This window comes from Urocitellus parryii, chromosome 3 (genome assembly GCF_045843805.1).
Source record: "Urocitellus parryii isolate mUroPar1 chromosome 3, mUroPar1.hap1, whole genome shotgun sequence".
NCBI classification, from domain to species: domain Eukaryota; kingdom Metazoa; phylum Chordata; class Mammalia; order Rodentia; family Sciuridae; genus Urocitellus; species Urocitellus parryii.
This window is the reverse complement of record NC_135533.1, coordinates 153,267,160-153,286,357: the sequence shown is the minus strand read 5'-3', so window position 1 is coordinate 153,286,357 and position 19,198 is coordinate 153,267,160. Positions and strand designations below refer to the sequence as shown.

Here is a 19,198-nt window from a genome sequence, read left to right as displayed (position 1 = left end):
TGGATTGGTTTCTGTGTCCTCTATTCTGTACCATTGGTCCACCCACCTGTTTTGGTACCAGTACCATGCTGTTTTTGTTACTATTGCTCTGTAGTATAGTTTGAAGTCTGGTATCGCTATACCACCTGATTCACACTTCCTGCTTAGCATTGTTTTTGCTATTCTGGGTCTTTTATTTTTCCATATGAATTTCATGATTGCTTTCTCTATTTCTACAAGAAATGCCATTGGGATTCTGATTGGCATTGCACTAAACCTATAGAGAACTTTTGGTAATATCGCCATTTTGATGATGTTAGTTCTGCCGCGAGCAATTGGTCAGCACGGGGATTCACATTTTAATAGACTCACTCCTGAAGGCAAGGCAGGCTGAAAGAACCTTCAGCATTCAAAGGTGGTAGGGAATCTAATGCTGGAATAATAGGCCCTGCTGTTGAGGCCAGGTCGCCCTAGCCCTAGGAGAAGTCTTTTGCTAGTATGGAGCCTCTTTGAAAGTCCAGGAGTGTCTGGCCCTTCAAGGGAAGAGAGGGTGCAACACCATAAGCAAGGGGGAGATTGCTGCTGGGAGGCTGTCCCTGTTGAGTGTGCACCTGGGTTGGAGAGTTGAGGGCAGCTGGGACCATGCAGTGACTGGCTGGGAAGAGTGAACTCCTCCCCTGGGAGGTCATCAAGCAGAGAATGAGGCCAGGGAGGAGGCTTCAGGAGGTGTTCCAAGCCAAGTCAGGAAGTGCTTAAAAAGGAGGATGTGTGGAGGAGGGAGCAGCCTGCTGGGGGCAGGGTACTCTGGGGTGGAGACTGTACTCCTTTACCCCATGCCCTTCCTATAACCAGACCCCTGTTCCTGTGATAGCAGAGGTGCTGGTAGGTAGACCCACTTCATACCCCCTGGAACCCTATAGTGGGTTTTTTTTTGCAGTTTTTTCATTAAATCACAACTCCTCATTATGAAATGAGGGGGACTCCCCAGACTCCCACCTGCTAGATTTTATCAAGAGCTATAAGGGCCTAGGCAGAGCATAGGGTTATGAACCTCAGTGTGTTTCCTTCTACAGTCTGGGAGGAGGATTTCTGCATAAGCTATACAAATCTCAGCAGCTGACAGATTAGGGATGAGACTTAGATTGCAGCTCCTCTGCCTGAACCCCACTTCCTAGTAGTCCCAGAGCTTAGTCTGGGTGGTCCTAAAATGTTTACCAAGAGCACATCTCCTCCTCTCCCAGCATGGCCTGCAAGCTCTTAGGGGGCTGGGTACTGGCAGGAATATTGCTTGGAATATGGGGATGGAGACCAGGTCCTGGAGGACTCTGTTCACTAGAGTCCCAAGAAGGTATATGCAGATGTGAGCAACAGTCCTCCACATAGGTATTTGTTGTGTGACCTAATAGGCTAACCTGGATTATGGGTATGAGCATCCAGAAGGGTGCAGTGGGGAGTCTTTAGACATGGTTTCCTAGAATGTATGGCTCCAGGCGCAAGTTATAGCCAAGCATCATCTATGTGGTATGCAAAGCAAGGATCCCCAAACCTCCAAATCCCAGGCCACATCTCAGACTTGTCTCCAGCCCCTCTAAGGCCCAATCCCAAGGGACAAACTGGCTCCAACATGGCCTCCCAGTCCCTTAGGGATCTCTTACCCCTAACCACCCTTTCTTCTACCCACAGGAAGCTGGCCACTGGCATGGGTGCTGTGGCTACAAGCCTGGCAGGTGGCAGCACCATGTCCAGGTGCCTGTGTGTGCTACAGTAGCCCAAAGTGACAGTAAGCTGCCCTCAATAAGGCCTGCAGGCCATGCCCACTGGCATCCCAGCCTCCACCCAGCTCACCTTCCTGCATGGCAACCGCATCTCTCATGTGCTAGCTGCTGATTTCCACGCCTGACGCAATCTCATCATCCTGTGGCTACAGTCTAATGCATTGGCCCAGATTGATGCCACCGTGTTCTCTGGCCTGACCCTCCTGGAGCAACTGGATATCAACGACAATGCCCAGCTTCGTACCTTCATACCTGTCACATTCCAAGGCCTGGGCCACCTGCACTCACTGCACCTGAACCTCTGTGGCTTGCAGGAACTGGGCCCTGGCCTGTTCCATGTCCTGGCTACCTTTAAGTTCCTCTAACTTCAAGGAAATGGGCTGCAGGCACTGCCATATGATGCCTTCCATGACCTGGGCAACCTCACGCACCTTTTCCTTCATGGTAACCGCATCCCCAGCATGCCTGTGCACACATTCTGTGGCCTGCACAGTCTTGACTGTCTCCTCCTGCACCAGAATCATGTGGCCCATGTGTATTCACATGCCTTACATGACCTTGGCCACCTCAGGACACACTACTTGTTTGCCAACAACCTCTCAATGCTGCCTGCAGAGGCCCTGGCACCTCTTTGTGCTCTACAGTATTTGCGGCTCCACAACAATCCCAGGGTATGCGACTGGAGACACGCCCACTCGGGTCCTGGCTGCAGAAGTTCTGAAGTTCCTCATTTGAGGTGCCCTGCAACCTGCCCATGCGCCTGGCTGGTCGTGACTTCAAGCATATGGTTGCCAATGACCTAGAGGGCTGTGCTATGGCAGCCAGGCCCTTTGATCCCATCTGGACCAGCGGGGCCACTGATGAGGAGCTGCTGGGGCTGCCCAAATGCTGCCAGCCAGACGCTTCAGACAAGGCCTCGGTGCTAGAATCTGATAGGCCAGCCTCTGCTGGCAATGCACTCAAGGGGCTTGTGCCACCTGGTGACAGCCCACCAGGCAACGGCTCAGGCCCATGTCATATCAGTGACTCTCCCTTTGGGACCTTGCCCAGCTCTGCAGAGCCCCCACTGGCTGCACTATACCAGAGGGGTCTAAGTCACCAGGAGTCCACACCACTGGTCCTCACCGGAGGCCAGGCTATTCCCGCAAGAACCGCACCCACAGTCAGTGTCATCTAGGACAGGCGGGAAGTGGGGGCAGCGGAGCAAGAGTTGCAGAGGGTTCAGGTGCCCTTCCAGCCCTGACCACAAAACGCAGTGTTGTGCCCCTTAGCCTTATGCTGATATTGTGGACAATGTTTGCACCCTGCTGACCAGCTATCAGACCTCAGAACCTCTCAGCATCCAGCTGTGTGTACCTAGGACGTCTCCCACCATGCTGCTAGCCAGCACCAGGGACAGGCCCATTGGGCAGGCCAGTCCTCCCTGATGGATGCCTCCCCACCAGCCCCATCTCTAACCCATCATGTTTACAGGGTTTGGGGTTACGTTTGTTCCAGAACGCAGTCTCCCACCAAGATTGCAGAATATAGAGATATGCATTTTGTTTTACCTGTGTAAAAAAATTGGATGATGTGGAATAAAGAGCTCTTTTCTTAAACTATGGCCTCTCAGGCTGAGGTGCTATGAGTGGTGAGAGGCAGGGGTGGGACCAGGTGCTGCTCCTCACTGGACACCATCACACAAGGCCACTGAGGAGAAGTGGAGTCACCCAGCTGCATGTACCAGGTAGGACATGGTATCCCTGCCACCTTCTGAGCTTGCTCCCGAGCCTAAACACCTACCCTGAGAACTGGACTGAAAGAGCATATGCCAGGCCCATGGGTCTAGATGAGGCTGCCTTTGTGGGGACATCTACTCTAGTACCTTCCACCCAACTTTGCATTGCCCCCAAGAGGAGACTGAGGATAAGAGATGAAGAATACTCTCCCTCTTCTGGAGATGGCAGAAGGAGGGTGGCCCTGAAGGACAGGTGAGTTGGTAAAGCCAGGCTTGGGGCCAGGCAGGAACTGTGTACACCTTCTTACCACTGCCCAGGGTTACGGCCAGATTCCTATTCCTCTTACAACACACCCACAGCCCAGAAACTGTCCTTTGAGGATCTGCATGCCCTTGTACACATGTGTGCACAACACATACATATGACCAGGCAGGAGCTACATGCATGCATGCCTATGTTTGAAAAAAGTACCCAAAGCACAGACAAAAATACATGTGTGAACACATTCCCAAGGCCTAGGCCAGGGAGGACTCAGAACAAAAGGGAAAGGGGCCACATGGCAGAGAAACTATGTAGGGTGCTTTCAGGGAAGGCCCCCTCCCCCACAGGGCAGGGGCTGGCGAGGAAGAGGAGAAAAATTCAGTGATTTTGCAGAGGGAACAGCAGAGGGGAACATTGCTGGTGGAGCCAGATGGCTGTGGGGTGGCTGGGGCTCCAGAAGCCCAGGGGAGGAGGAGAGTGTGAGGGAATGTGCTCAACAACCAAATCCCCTGCTCTCCCTCTAGCTCCTCAGTGCTGCCACCCAAGGTGGGGGACTCAGGACAGATTCTCTAGGCCATTTTCTTTATCCATTCATCTATCCATTCATTCTCTAGGCTGAGGGAAGTGAGAACATGGGATAGGTACAGTGACCTGACCAGGGTGGAGAAAGAAACTATCTCAGGAGTTCCCAGCCATGGTTAGCTCCATACAGTAAGGACCCAGACAGTTGGGGTCCATGTACCGGGAGGAAGAAAAAGAGGAAGGGGAGAGAAGAGAGACCCAAGTCCTTCTGACTACTGTTTTCCATCTGATGATCCAAGAGACTGTGAACTTCTTCTCTGGGCTGCTTCCCTTCGGGGTGCCAGAATTCTCCCCACTACACAGTAAAAATATCAGGGAAGTTGCAAATTAATGTGAGTCAAGAGAAATGGAGATAGAGAAGGATTTCTGATCAACAAAACACATCATGGCAGACCCTGCTCAATCTCCCTGTAGAGAATCTTCTAGGGCTGCCTTGGTGGGAAAGGGGGCGTGAGACTCGGAGTCTGAATTCCAGAGAGTCCAGTGGATTCAGGGCGTCAGTTTCTGGAGTCTTTCCTGTTTAGAGGTTGGGTCTATGTTAGTTGTAAGAGGCCTCCCTGCCATGAATATTTAGGGGGAAGATTTCTCTGTCCTAGGAGGTCCTGCCTGACACATGCCTGTCCCTGTCACCTGTCTTTTTCAGGAGTCTAGTCAGGAAATTTTTTTCTGTTTTCTCTCCTTCAGTTAAAGGATGGGAAGGTGCCCACATTTGGGTCTGTGTGTCCTGAGCTCCATCATGTCTATGGTGTCCTGCTTGAGCTGAGGGAGGAGGTGGCACTCAGCAGTTATGCCCACCTTTCTCTCCCTCCTTCTCCCCTACCAGTGATTAAATCCAAATGGGCTTAACCACAGAGCCACATCTACAGCCCTTTTTATTTTTTTTATTATTATTATTTTTTTAAATATGGAAACAGAGTCTTGCTAAGTTACTTAGGGCCTAGCTAATTTGCTCAGGCTGGCTTTGAATTTGTTATCCTCCTGCCTTAGCCTCCTGAGTTTTGAGGTTACAGGCATTTGCCATTGCATCTAGCTGTATGTCCATCTTCTCAATGGAAAGTCTTTCCGCATCTTACTTCCTTTTATTTCTTCCATCATCTCTTTGAGTCCCAGACCAAAAGATCCCCTCAATCGGTTGAAGGGAGTCCCATAGCCAAGACCTTGGGGGACTGATCCTTTTAGCACTTTCCTTCCTTCCTCCTATATCTGATAGTCTTGGGAGCCCAATCTAACTGCCCTATTCCCTTGGGCCCCAAGGACAAGAGACCCAAAGGGAAGAAGTACACATCCATTCACTCATTCAGGGAAGAATGTTCACTGGAGAGAAAGATGGAATCACAGTGAAGCCTGAGCAAGAAGCAAGAAGGGGTCACTTGAATCATCCTATCCTGCTCCAAAAGGAACCTGAGAAGAGGGAACATATTGAAGGAGGTGAGGGGATAGATAAGGAAGAGAAAGTTTAAGACCTCCAGATAAATTTAGACTTCAGTGCTCACAAGAAAAAAGAGAGAGAAAAATCTACCTAGATTTCACCCTGAACCCCAAAGGTAAGGGAAAGAGAAAGATTCAGCAAGGATGGTTAGCTAGGTGCTTCTTCTGCACACATAACACAGGAGTGCAGACCTGAAATCCAGCCCTTCCTATCACCAGGCCCAGACCCACCTAGAGCTGTACTGGGAATCCAGGGGCTAGCCACATATTCAGAGGACAGGTACAATACATGGGAGAGTGGCAAATGGTGGCCCCTCCTTCCATGGAATCACACAGTATTAGGTACATGGAATCCATCCACCTAAAAGGGAGTGGGATAGGGAGAAGGGATAACTGTACCTCCCAACTGGTTTCATTACTAATGTCTGGGGGTCCAGGAAGGGGCTGTGTCCCCAGCTCATCTCATCTTGGGGAATGTACTGGGCAAAAAGAGAGAGGCTTGTATATATCACAGTGAAAGTGGAGCTGGGGAACTGTGTGGAACTGAGGCACCTAGGAGGGTCCTGGGTGCCTATTTTAAACCCAAGAAGGATGTACCATAGAGAATGTGTGTATATGTGCTCGTGTCTGTAACATATGTGGGTGCATGCATGGGATTTCACGTGTGCATTCATTTGTCTCATAGCTCAGGTACCCACAGTGTGGGACTGCCTGCACAATAACCTGTTTAATAGGACTAACACAGAGCTCCTAATGAGAGGAGTCAGTTCAAAGACTGATGCAAGATGTAAGGCTGGAATCCAACACTTCACTGTAATCTGGAGCACTCATTGACTAGCCATGAACTGCTGAACATGAAGAACTGAAGAAGGGAACTATTGAGCTGTTCATGGGGGACAGTAGAGAGTAGAGCTGACCCATATTTCTGAGGGACTTTGTAAAAGGAAAATTAGCCAAACAGGGCACACAGAGAGGAGTGTGGAGCAAGTACAAAGTATCTAGGTGTTAAAAATTTCTTTCTGTGAGTGCTATACAGAGGGATTATGGGAACCAAGGCTGTGTCCTGTGGAGGTAGGAGCAGGATGGACATGGAAGGAAGGGCAAGTGGCTCCAGGCTGTAAGGACAGGGATTACAGGTGGGGGAAGGGAGACATAAAAGGGATGGCTCTGTGATGTGGGCTTAGACTAGAGATGGAAGGACATTTAAGGATGAAGTGATGTTCAGACTGTTGCAGGAAAGAGAACTCACACATTCTCCTGGAGGCCTTGGGGATCCAAGGAGAGACTGATCCCGGGAGTGGGGAGGTGAACTAGTCTGCCCAAGAGGAGCAAGCACAGGGTGGATAGGTGAAAATATGCAGGCTGGGTTCCTGTTGAGGGCCATTCCCTTGCTGTAGAAAATTCTGTAAAGTTTGGATGAGAGTGAAATCATCTATAGGGAAATATCAAAAGTGTTTCCTGGCCATTTTTCTCAAGGTCTAATTGTGTACACCTGAGGGGATGGTCAAAGTTAAGATGGGAAGTGTGTAAACTAAAATAAGCAGGGCCTTGTTTTCTGGTTGAAAAGGAGGATGTTTATTGAGGGGTTTCTGGGTTAAGGGTGAAGGGCTGAGTTGGTAGGGTTTGGAGGAGAGAAGCTTCCCTGGGATTTTCAGCTCCAGAGTTGAGCCAGGAACACTGTGCAGGGGACACGCTCTTCTCCACAGTCCTCCCCCCATGAGTGACCTGGCAGGTGTAAGTCTCATGAGATTTCCACTTGTCTGGCATCAGAGTCAGACAGCTGCTGGCCATGTGCTTATTGTTGGTCTGTTTGGAGGATTGCGTAGTCTCCACACCCTGGTGACCTTTTGGCCATCCCTCTTCCAGACCATGGTCATGACACCCAGGTAGAATTCATTGATCAGACAAACAGTGTGGCCTTGTTGCTCTGCAACAATGGACTGCAAGATGGACTAGGCAAAAGGAATCAGTGTTCTGATGTCCACCTGGGAACCCCATTTGCTCAGTGTGTGAGGAGGGTTTTCTTGTTCAGGTATTCTGTGTTGGAGCATGTGTGATGTAGAGGGTGTGCTGCAAAACCTTAAACTATTCTACGTGTTCCTGTGCTTTAAACAACCCAGGAATCCTGTGTATCACCTTACCTAGCACCTCTTAGACCATGGCCTTTCACACAAACATGTCACCCTTGCCTTCCAGTCCTGATTACCCCTGGTCCATGTGTGGTCTCTGTCTGTCCTCTGAGCTCTCTGGGATTTCAGTATGTTCCATTATGGGTCAGCTCTGACCTGATTCCTTGACTCATAGGGCCAGTGTTTTTACTAAGAAGCCCATTTTCACCCAATGAGCCTCCTCTTGAGTCTCTGCCATGGGTAAGTGTCTTTGTTCCTAAAAGTTTGTTTTTCTGGCATGGCCTCAAGGTAAGGGTCCTTGTCCACAGAGCAGATATGTTGGTTTTCTGCAATGGCAAGTATTTTCTATGAGTCAGGATCTCATACTTCTGAGGAGCTCACTTTGCCATATCATGTCCTTCATTGAATCTGTACCCAGCATCATGTAGACAGTCTTCTCCTCCTTTCTTTCTCTTGACTAAGTTTCATGCTTAGTCATGCTCTGGGCCCTTTACCTAGAAATCCATGGGTGCTTAAGGATCCCTTCTATCTCCTACTTGTCTGCCACTGTATTATGAGTCTCACAGCCTTGGGCACATGATATTCTGACCTCTGATTTCCCAGCCTTAGGTGTTCCAGTTCTTTTCTAATTCAACTAATTTCAGCTCCTCATAACGCCTGGTCCCTCTTCCCCATAAGATAGTGCCTCAGTGCACATGTTCACACAGCTCATCAGATAGGGCTTAGGCCAATGGAAGACAGAACAACATAGCACATCTGAGGGAAAATATATGGCACAAATAGTGAGAAAGACAGCTGAGTATCCAAAGGTTATCCTGTCCAGTTTCTTTCCTTTAATGTCAGAGTTGAAGGGTTGTGGGTATTACTTGAGTTTTCATGGTGTCTTAACAGAAAAGTGAGAGTTCAGTGCCCCAGGGCTGAAATTCATGGAGAATGTTTAACCTCAGGCTGAGATAAGGCACAACACAACCAGGAGGAAACTCTGACAATCCTCAGGGATAACAAAGAAAGTGGAGTAAGGTGTCACTCACCCAGGTCTGACAGCCAGTTCCTTCACCAAACACAAAACACGGTGACACAGCTTGTGCAAAAACCCTTTCCTGCCTTCCCCCTATCCCCTTAGACCCAGCTGCAGCTGTGCTGGAGGCAGCCGCTGATAGATCTGGCATCTTCATGAGAAAAAGGTGAAATCACTGAGAAATGACCAGTACATGGTGTCATTCATGGAAGGTGCCATCTGTCCTGAGAAAACACCTCACCAAAAGATCACCAGCATGTTTTTCTCTTCACCATGGAAGAATCACTTGTTAGGAACAGAAGAAAATAGGAAGTGCCCATTTCATGCTCACACATTGCCCTGGACCCTCATTACAGCCTCTGCCCACAGGACCCCTCTGGGCTGCCTACCTCATGTGGAAGTGACAGTCCCTGGGTCTGGATCCCAAGGAGTCCAGTTAATTGAGGGTTTCCATGGAATTGTGACATAGCTTGGGGCTATGACTTCTAAAGTGTCACACTGCTATCTGAATTTCTTGAGCGATGTTTAAGTCCTTGGATATCTTCCTTCGCCAACATTTCCCCATCACCTGTGCCTGTCAGGATGTCTTCCCTGGGAATCTTCTGTTGGGTCTCTCCTCTAGTAGTAGGATGGAGAGTGGACACACCCCTCTCCAAGGCATCCTAACTATAGGGGGAAGCAGGAGAAGGGACACAATAACTGGATCTACCTTTCCACAGAAAGTTCTTCATCCATCCTTGTCTCCTTTCTATTTCCTTCTCTATTACTGCAAGTCCCCAGTCTAAATCTCTCCTTAATGTGTGGAGGTAGACCATAACAGAGACCATGGAAGACTGACCCTTGGAGGGCAAGCACTTCCCATCCCACTTTGTAGATCCCTTAACCCTAGAGCTTTAGCCTGAGACACTTGTGTGACTCTGAACCCTGTGGTCCAGAGAATTCAGCAAATGGAGGGAGTGGATACTCTGAAGAACAGTCAAAGAAACCCCTTGAGAATGTCCCTTAGGACAGAGGGAGTTTCCAGCAGGGCACAGGAAAGGGTCATTTCTATCCTGCCCAGGTAAATAACTAAGACTAGGGGATGAACTGGAGAAGATGAGTAAGCAGATGAGGAGAGGCAAAGATGGCAGATTCCTGCACAGGTTGAAACCTCAGCTCTATAAAGGTAGAAAGGAGAGGGAATCCACCAAATGGAAGAGGAAGGGGGAAACTCACAGAGGATGGTCACCTTGGTCCCACTGCCAAACACAGCACCCTGTGACACACATCTGTACATGAATCACTTTTTGCAACATAAACCAGACCCCACTGCAGCTGCATCAGAGGTCAGAGGTTCAGCCTTCTTTCACAGGGGCTGCTCAGCCCACGGGTGGGTGAGATTTCTTGCTTCTGCTTGAGCTGGATCATGACCTCTTTAAAGGCTGTGGAATAGGACCATCTGGAGTCATCCCAAGGGTTGGAGAGGATTTCTTCCTTTTCTTTATTAAACATATATATATATATATATATATATATATATATATTTAATTATGAAAATTTTAAAGTGCAGAAATCTGTCAAAAATTAATGAGATTTATATGAGATGATGAGGATCTGAATAACTTTCTTCTCATCTTATAATTTTTTTTTGTAATTTCCAAAAACAATATGAAAACCTTAAAATTCCTGACTTGATGATGATTTTATGTATTGAATATATATATATATATATATATATATATATACACACACATATATAAACATATGGAAGTAATATATGTATAGGTAAGTATATATGTGTATATATATGTGTGTGTGTGTGTATATATATATATATATATATATATATATATATAGTTGCAGATATTTGACAACTCAAATACATTCATGTTTTCCAAGATTTATTGTTCTCTCCTTAATATTCAGAGAATACTCAAAATTATATCACAGGAATATACTGGACAAACACCCATCATGTAATATTCTAATAAAAATAATGTTCTAATAATACAATATTCTAACAGCAGTATAAATCTCATGACCGATGATCCTAATTTAAAAGTTCCAGGGGTAGTTCCTGGATAGTGGTTGGTAGATTTCCCTTCTTCACAGTAGAGTTTATTCCATAAGCTCTAAGTGTGGGATCTCTGCTTTCCCCTTGACCTCCTTCTGACTTACACATGCACCTGTGCACATACTTGCTTCAACATATCCTTTGTGCCCACATGAAGCAGTCAGCATCTGTTCATATTGTCACCATCACTGGGTGCACCTACAGCCTAGAGACACACATGGTAACCCTCATGAGAAGGACGTAAGCAGAATGAGATCCCAGCACCAGGCCCTCAATGCACTTCCTTGTGGTGGCCCATTAACATGTAGAGCTCACACAGGGACACACACCAGTAGCTTGGAATCCCTGAAGTGTCCTCCTCAACAAGTATCTCCCTAGTTCTCCAAAGTCACCTGCTGCTCCCTGAGCACAGCCCTTCCCAAGATTTCTCCTCAACTCTTTGTCACTCTTGGAATGGATAGAAACTTCCTCCCTTTCCCCAATGTGAGTGCCCTACCACAGAGACCATAATTCTGGGATTTAGGTGATGACATTTGATAATCGATTTCATGACACCAGAGGGCTTTACTGCCTCTTCTGCTACCTGGAGTCTTCCCGATCCATTCATACAGATGCTTAACATGACAATGTGTATCAAAGGACTTATGCTTGTTATATGCATTTTGTGTGGAAAGGTGTGTGTTTGTTCGCAGGCATATATGTTTATGTGTATGTGTTTCTATAACAGCAGGGAGTCTACACCAAGTTGTTAAAAAGGTGCATCAGCTTGCACACAAGCATGTGGAAGGTATCCCAGAATGTGGGTACTGACTTTGAACACATTAGACCCACTGACAATCTTAGGGTACCTATGGTGTGTCCATTTGAAGCAATACTGAATTCTGTTTCTCAGAAAATAGAGGGACACAAATAGACCAGGGGACCAAGAGGGGAGTGTAGGATGAATCACCAGGTTACATGGACTGAATATCCTATTAATAAGTGATATGGGGCTGGGAGTGAGCAGTGCTATGGGGCCCATGCTGTATCCCCAGGGAGGTAGGAGCAGGGTTGACACAGAATAAAGATCAAGTGGCTCTAGGCAGCAAGGACAGGTATTACAGGTAAGGGAGGGAGACAAAGGGAAAAAGAGGGATGCCCTCAGTGATAGGGGCTTAGACCTGAGATGGAAAGACATTTGAGGATGGAGTGATGTTCAGACTGCTCCAGGGGAGGGAGCTCACACATTCTCCTGGAGGCCTTGGGGATCCAAGGAGATACTGATCCCCAGGGGGAGTGGGTAGGTGAACTAGTCTGCACAAGAGGAGCAAGTACAGGGTGGATAGGTGAAAATATGTAGGCTGGGTTCCTGCTGAAGGCCATTCTTTTTCTGAAGAAAATCCTATGGATCTGCCAGGGTAATATCAGGAGCCTTTCCTGGCCTTTATATCTCAAAGTCTTTGACCACGTTGAGGGGACGGTCAAAATTAAGATGGGAAGTGTGTAAACTAAAATAAAAAAGACCATGCTTTTTAGTTGAAATAGAGGATGTTTATTGAGGTTTTTCTGGGTTGAGAGAGAAGGGCTGGGATGGTAGGGCTGGGAGGAGAGAAGCTTCCCTGGGGTTTTCAGCTCCAAGGTGAAATGAGGGTCAGGGACCTAGGAACACTGTTCCAAGGACACACTCTTCTCCATGGTGCTCCATTCATGAGTGACCTGGCAGGTCTATGTCTCATGAGATCCACTCATCTGCTGTCACAGTCAGGTAGCTGCTGGCCATGTACTTATTGTTGGTCTGTTTGGAGGGCTGAGTGGTCTCCACACCCTGGGTATCCATGGCGCCATCTCTCTTCCAGTCCAAGGTCACAACACCTGGGTAGATGTCGCTGATCAGACACACCAGGGTGGACTTGTTGCTCTGGAGCTCCTCAGAGGAGGGTGAGAACAGGGTGAGCAAGGGCCCAGCCTTAGGCTGACCTGCCAAATGGACCAGGCTAAAGGGATCAGTGTTCTGGTGTCCACTCTGGAGCCCCTATGCTCAGTGTGTGAGGAGTGTCTTCTTGCTCAGGAACTCTGTGTTGGAGCATGTGTGATGTAGAGGGTGTGTTGGGGAATTCTTTAAACCCTTCCCCATGTTCATAGGCATGAAGAAACCCAGAACACCTGTTTATGACCCTGCCTGGCACCTCTTAGACCATGGTCTTTCACACAAATATGTCACCCTTGCCTTCCTGCCCTGCCTCCTTCTGACATCTTTCTGGTCTACCTGTAGTCTTTGTCCTCTGAGCTCTCCGGGACCCCAATGTTTTCCATTGTGGGTCAATTATGACCTGACTTCTTGGCTTTGAGGGCCAGTTTTTTTCTAAGGAGCCCATTTTCACTCCAATGTGTGTCTTCTTGAGTCTCTGCCATGGGTAAGAGTCTTTGTTCCTTAAAGTCTGTCTGTCTTGGCCCCTCTCCTTTTGCAGAGTCAGACCAAAATGCCTTGTTTACTGGTCATATCTGTAGGTTTCCTGTATTGAGACCTGTTCATGTGGAAACTCAGGAGCCTGTGCTTCTGCAGCATGTGCCCTATGGAGACCCACCTCCACCACTCTCATCTTTAGTTACTCTTCTCCTGCCTATCTGTTATCCAGAGCCTCTCTTCTTTTCTTCCTCCTAAGTTTCCTGAAACCCAATGTGTGTCTGGGCTCTGACCTTGGCCAAACTTGAAGACTTGGCTTTCCTTGTACTTCTCATCCCTTTCGTGACCTGCGATCCTGGGTTACAGTCAAGGATGTCTAGACTGAGTTATGAAATGTTGTTCCCCACTCTTACTCCTTAGTGTGCTAAGTCCTTTTAAGTCCACCCTTTTTCACTCCCACAATGTCTTTTATTTCCTCTTCCCCTTAGATAGGGCCTCAAATTAACCCCTCACAAACAAATTAGAAAAGTGACTAACAAGGGAGAACAGATCATAGTACTTCTTATGGACCAGCATTCCAAGACAGACAGACAGGCAGACAGACAATGAAGTCTTAGTAGTTCATTCTGTTCGGTCTCCTGCCTCTGGAGTCAGAGGTTAAACAGTTGCCTACAAATCACTGAGTTAATCACAAGCATCTGAACAGAAAGGGAAGAGTTCAGTGTCCCAGAAATAAAATCCATGGAGACTGCTTGTCCCAGGACAGAAACAGGACACAGAAAAAGAGCAAAAAAGCAGAAAATTTCCCCAAACAAAGGTTGAGGAAGAGAACAAAAAGTCACCTAAGATGGTCAATTTGGCCCCTCTGCCAAACATTGTGACACAGACTTGTGCAAAAATCCCTTTCTGTGTTGATCTGACCCTCCCCCAACCAGCTGCATCTCTACTGGCAGCAGCCGCTGATAGAACTGGGCAACCTGCATGAAGGGAAGTTACTCTTGCTGAAAGATGATCAGTACATGAGGCCCTTCTCAGGAGCCACCATCCCAACATCTCACCAAAATGTCAACTAGACCTTTTCATGTTCTCCATGGAAGAACCACTTTTTGGGAAAGGAAGAAACAGAAGTACTCAGTGACAACTCCTGGAGACCATGGGCTGGGTGGCAATTTTGGAAAGTACCAGGACCAAGAGCTCAGCTCCTCTTACCTCCTGCCTGGCCTGGAGTCACCAGAGGAATGTCGAACTATGCCAGATGATGAGAGGTCAAGAACACATGCAGAAAGCACCATTTCAACTCTTGTTTCAGCTTCTTACACACAGAAAACAACCACAAATAAACACAGCACTATACTCAGAACAAAGTAAATACATCTGACATTTGGGAGGGATTTTATGAGTCCCTCATTGTCTTTTTTTTTCTTTTTTTATTGTTGGTCATTCAAAACATTACATATTTCTTGATATATCATATTTCACAGTTTGATTCAAGAGGGTTATGAACTCCCATTTTTACCCTGTATACAGATTGCTGAATCACATCAGTTACACTTCCATTGATTTACATATTTCCATTCTAGTGTCTGATGTATTCTGCTATCTATCCTATCTTCTACTATCCCCCCTCCCCTCCCCTCCCATCCCCTCCCCTCCCATCTTCTCTCTCTACCCCCTCTACTGTAAAACATTTCTTCCACTTGTATTATTCTTCCCTTACCCCTCACTTCCTCTTGTATGTAATTTTGTATAACCCTGAGGATCACCTTCCATTTCCATGCAATTTCCCTTCTCTCTCCCTTTCCCTTCCACCTCTCATCCCTATTTAATGTTAATCTTCTTCTCATGCTCTTCCTCCCTATTCTGTCCTAAGTTACTCCCCTTATATCAAAGAAGTCATTTGGCATTTGTTTTTTCAGGATTGGCTAGCTTCACTCATACTGCTTTCCAAATTGGCTGCACCAATTTGTAGTCCCACCAACAATGAACAAGTGTACCCTTTTCCCCACATCCTTGCCAGCACTTGTTGTTGTTTGACTTCATAATGGCTGCCAATCTTACTGGAGTGAGATGGTATCTTAGGGTGGTTTTGATTTGCATTTCTCTGACTGCTAGCGATGGTGAGCATTTTTTCATGTACTTATTGATTGATTGTATGTCCTCCTCTGAGAAGTGTCTGTTCAGGTCCTTGGCCCATTTGTTGATTGGGTTATTTGTTATCTTATTGCCTAATTTTTTGAGTTCTTTGTATACTCTGGATATTAGGGCTCTATCTGAAGTGTGAGGAGTAAAGATTTGTTCCCAGGATGTAGGCTCCCTGTTTACCTCTCTTATTGTTTCTTTTGCTGAGAAAAAACTTTTTAGTTTGAGTAAGTCCCATTTGTTAATTCTAGTTGTTAACTCTTGTGCTATGGGTGAATTTGAATTGAGGAATTTGGAGCTCGACCCCACAGTATGTAGATCATAGCCAACTTTTTCTTGTATCAGACGCCTTGTCTCTGATTTGATATCAAGCTCCTTGATCCACTTTGAGTTAACTTTTGTGCATGGGGAGAGAAAGGGATTTAGTTTCATTTTGATGCAAATGGATTTCCAGTTTTCCCAGCACCATTTGTTGAAGATGCTATCCTTCCTCCATTGCATGCTTTTAGCCCCTTTATCAAATATAAGAGAGTTGTAGTTTTGTGGATTGGTTTCTGTATCCTCTATTCTGTACCATTGGTCCACCCACCAGTTTTGGTACCAGTACCATGCTGTTTTTGTTACTATTGCTCTGTAATATAGTTTGAAGCCTGGTATCGCTATACCGCCTGATTCACACTTCTTGCTTAGCATTGTTTTTGCTATTCTGGGTCTTTTATTTTTCCATATGAATTTCATGATTGTTTTATCTATTTCTACAAGAAATGCCATTGGGATTTTGATTGGCATGCATTGAACTTATAGAGAACTTTTGGTAATATCGCCATTTTGATGATGTTAGTTCTGCCTATCCATGAACAGGGTATATTTTTCCATCTTCTAAGATCTTCTTCTATGTCTCTCTTTAGGGTTCTGTAGTTTTCATTGTATAAGTCTTTCACCTCTTTTGTTAGGTTGATTCCCAAGTATTTTATTATTTTTTTTGAGGATATTGTGAATGGAGTTGTTGTCCTCATTTCCATTTCAGAGGATTTGTTGCTGATATACAGGAATGCCTTTGATTTATGTGTGTTGATTTTATATCCTGCCACTTTGCTGAATTCATTTATTAGCTCTAATAGTTTCTTTGTAGACCCTTTTGGGTCTGCTAGGTATAGAATCATATCAGCTGCAAATAGTGATAATTTAAGTTCTTATTTTCCTATTTTTATGCCTTTAATTTCTTTTGTCTGTCTAATTGCTCTGGCCAGTGTTTCGAGGAGTATGTTGAACAGAAGTGGTGAGAGAGGGCATCCCTGTCTTGTTCCAGATTTTAGAGGGAATGCCTTCAATTTTTCTCCATTCAGAATGATGCTGGCCTGTGGCTTATCATAGATTGCTTTTACAATGTTGAGGTATGATCCTGTTATCCCTAATTTTTGTAGAGTTTTGAACATAAAGTGGTGCTGTACTTTGTCGAATGCTTTTTCTGCATCTATGGAGATGATCATATGGTTCTTATTTTTAAGTCTATTGATGTGGTGAATAATATTTATTGATTTCCGTATATTGAACCAGCCTTGCATCCCAGGGATGAATCCTACTTGATCATGGTGTACAATTTTTTTGATATGTTTTTGAATCCGATTCACCAGAATTTTATTGAGGATTTTTGCATCTAGGTTCATTAGAGATATTGGTCTGTAGTTTTCTTACTTTGAAGTGTCTTTGTCTGGTTTAGGCATCAGGGTGATGTTGGCCTCATAGAATGTATTTGGAAGTTCACCCTCTTTTTCTATTTCCTGAAATAGCTTGAAAAGTATTGGTGTTAGTTCCTCTTTAAAGGTTTTGTAAAACTCTGCTGTGTACCCATCCGGTCCTGGGCTTTTCTTAGTTGGTAGTCATTTGATGGTTTCTTCTATTTCCTCAATTGTTATTGGTCTGTCTAGGTTGTCTATATTCTCCTGACTCAATCTGGGCAGATCATATGACTTAAGAAATTTATCGATGCCTTCACTATCTTCTATTTTATTGGAGTATAAGGACTCAAAATAATTTCTGATTATCTTCTCTATTTCTGAAGGGTCTGTTGTGATATTGCCTTTTTCATCCCATATGCTAGTAATTTTAGTTCTCTCTCTTCTTCTCTTCGTTAGCATGGCTAAGGGTCTGTCGATTTTATTTATTTTTTCAAAGAACCAACTTTTAATTTTATCAATTTTTTCAATTGTTTCTTTTGTTTCGATTTCATTAATTTCAGCTCTGATTTTAATTATTTCTTGCCTTCTACTTCTTTTGCTGTTGTTTTGCTCTTCTTTTTCTAAGATTTTGAGATGAAGTATGAGATCATTTATTTGTTGGTTTTTTCTTTTTTTAAGGAATGAACTCCAAGCAATGAATTTTCCTCTTAGAACTGCTTTCAATGTGTCCCATAGATTCTGATATGTTGTGTCTGTGTTTTCATTTAACTCTAAGAAGTTTTTCATTTCCTCCTTGATGTCTTCTAAAACCCATTGATCATTCAGTAACCTATTGTTCATTCTCCAAGTGATGCATGATTTTTCCTTCCTTCTTTTATCGTTGATTTTCAGTTTCATTCCATTATGATCAGATAAGATGCATGGTATTATCTCTACTCCTTTATATTGTCTAAGAGTTGCCCTGTGACATAATATATGATCTATTTTTGAGAAGGATCCATGTGCTGCTGAGAAAAAAGTGTAACTGCTTGATGTTGGGTGGTATATTCTATATATGTCAATTAAGTCTAGGTTGTTAATTGTGTTATTGAGTTCTATAGTTTCCTTATTTAACTTTTGTTTGGAAGATCTGTCCAGTGGTGAGAGAGGTGTGTTGAAGTCTCCCATGATTATTGTATGGTGGTCTATTAGACTCTTGAACTTGAGAAGAGTTTGCTTGATGAACATAGCAGCACCGTTGTTTGGGACATATATATTTATGATTGTTATGTCTTGTTGGTGTATGGTTCCCTTGAGCAGTATGTAGTGTCCCTCTTTATCCCTTTTGATTAACTTTGGCTTGAAATCTATTTTATTTGATATGAGTATGGACACTCCTGCTTGTTTCCGTAGTCCAAATGAGTGATATGATTTTTCCCAACCTTTCACCTTCAGTCTGTGTATATCTTTTCCTATCAAATGAGTCTCCTGTAGGCAGCATATTGTTGGGTCTTGTTTTGTGATCCATTCAACTAGCCTGTGTCTCTTAATTGGTGAGTTTAAGCCATTAACATTTAGGGTTATTATTGAGATATGGTTTGTTCTTCCAGCCATATTTGTTTATTAATGTTACTAAACCTGATTTGTTTTCCTCTTTGATTACTTTCCCCCCTTTACTGTCCTACCTCCCACTGTTGGTTTTCATTGTTGTTTTCCATTTCCTCTTCCTGTAATGTTTTGCCAAGGATTTTTTGAAGAGATGGTTTTCTAGCTGCAAATTCTTTTAAGTTTTGTTTATCGTGGAAGGTTTTAATTTCATCTTCCATCCTGAAGCTTAATTTCGCCGGATACACGATTCTTGGTTGGAATCCATTTTCATTCAGTGTTTGAAATATGTTATTCCAGGATCTTCTAGCTTTCAGAGTCTGTGTTGAAAGATCAGCTGTTATCCTGATTGGTTTACCCCTAAATGTAATCTGCTTCCTTTCTCTTGTAGCTTTTAAAATTCTCTCCTTATTCTGTATGTTGGGCATCTTCATTATAATGTGTCTAGGTGTGGATCTTGTATGATTTTG

At 45.0% G+C, this 19,198-nt stretch overlaps 1 pseudogene; it reads left to right on the top strand.

The window, feature by feature from the left end:
* Positions 1–1,398: 1,398 nt before the first annotated feature.
* Positions 1,399–3,065, top strand: LOC144253797 (reticulon-4 receptor-like; annotated as a pseudogene).
* Positions 3,066–19,198: the final 16,133 nt, after the last annotated feature.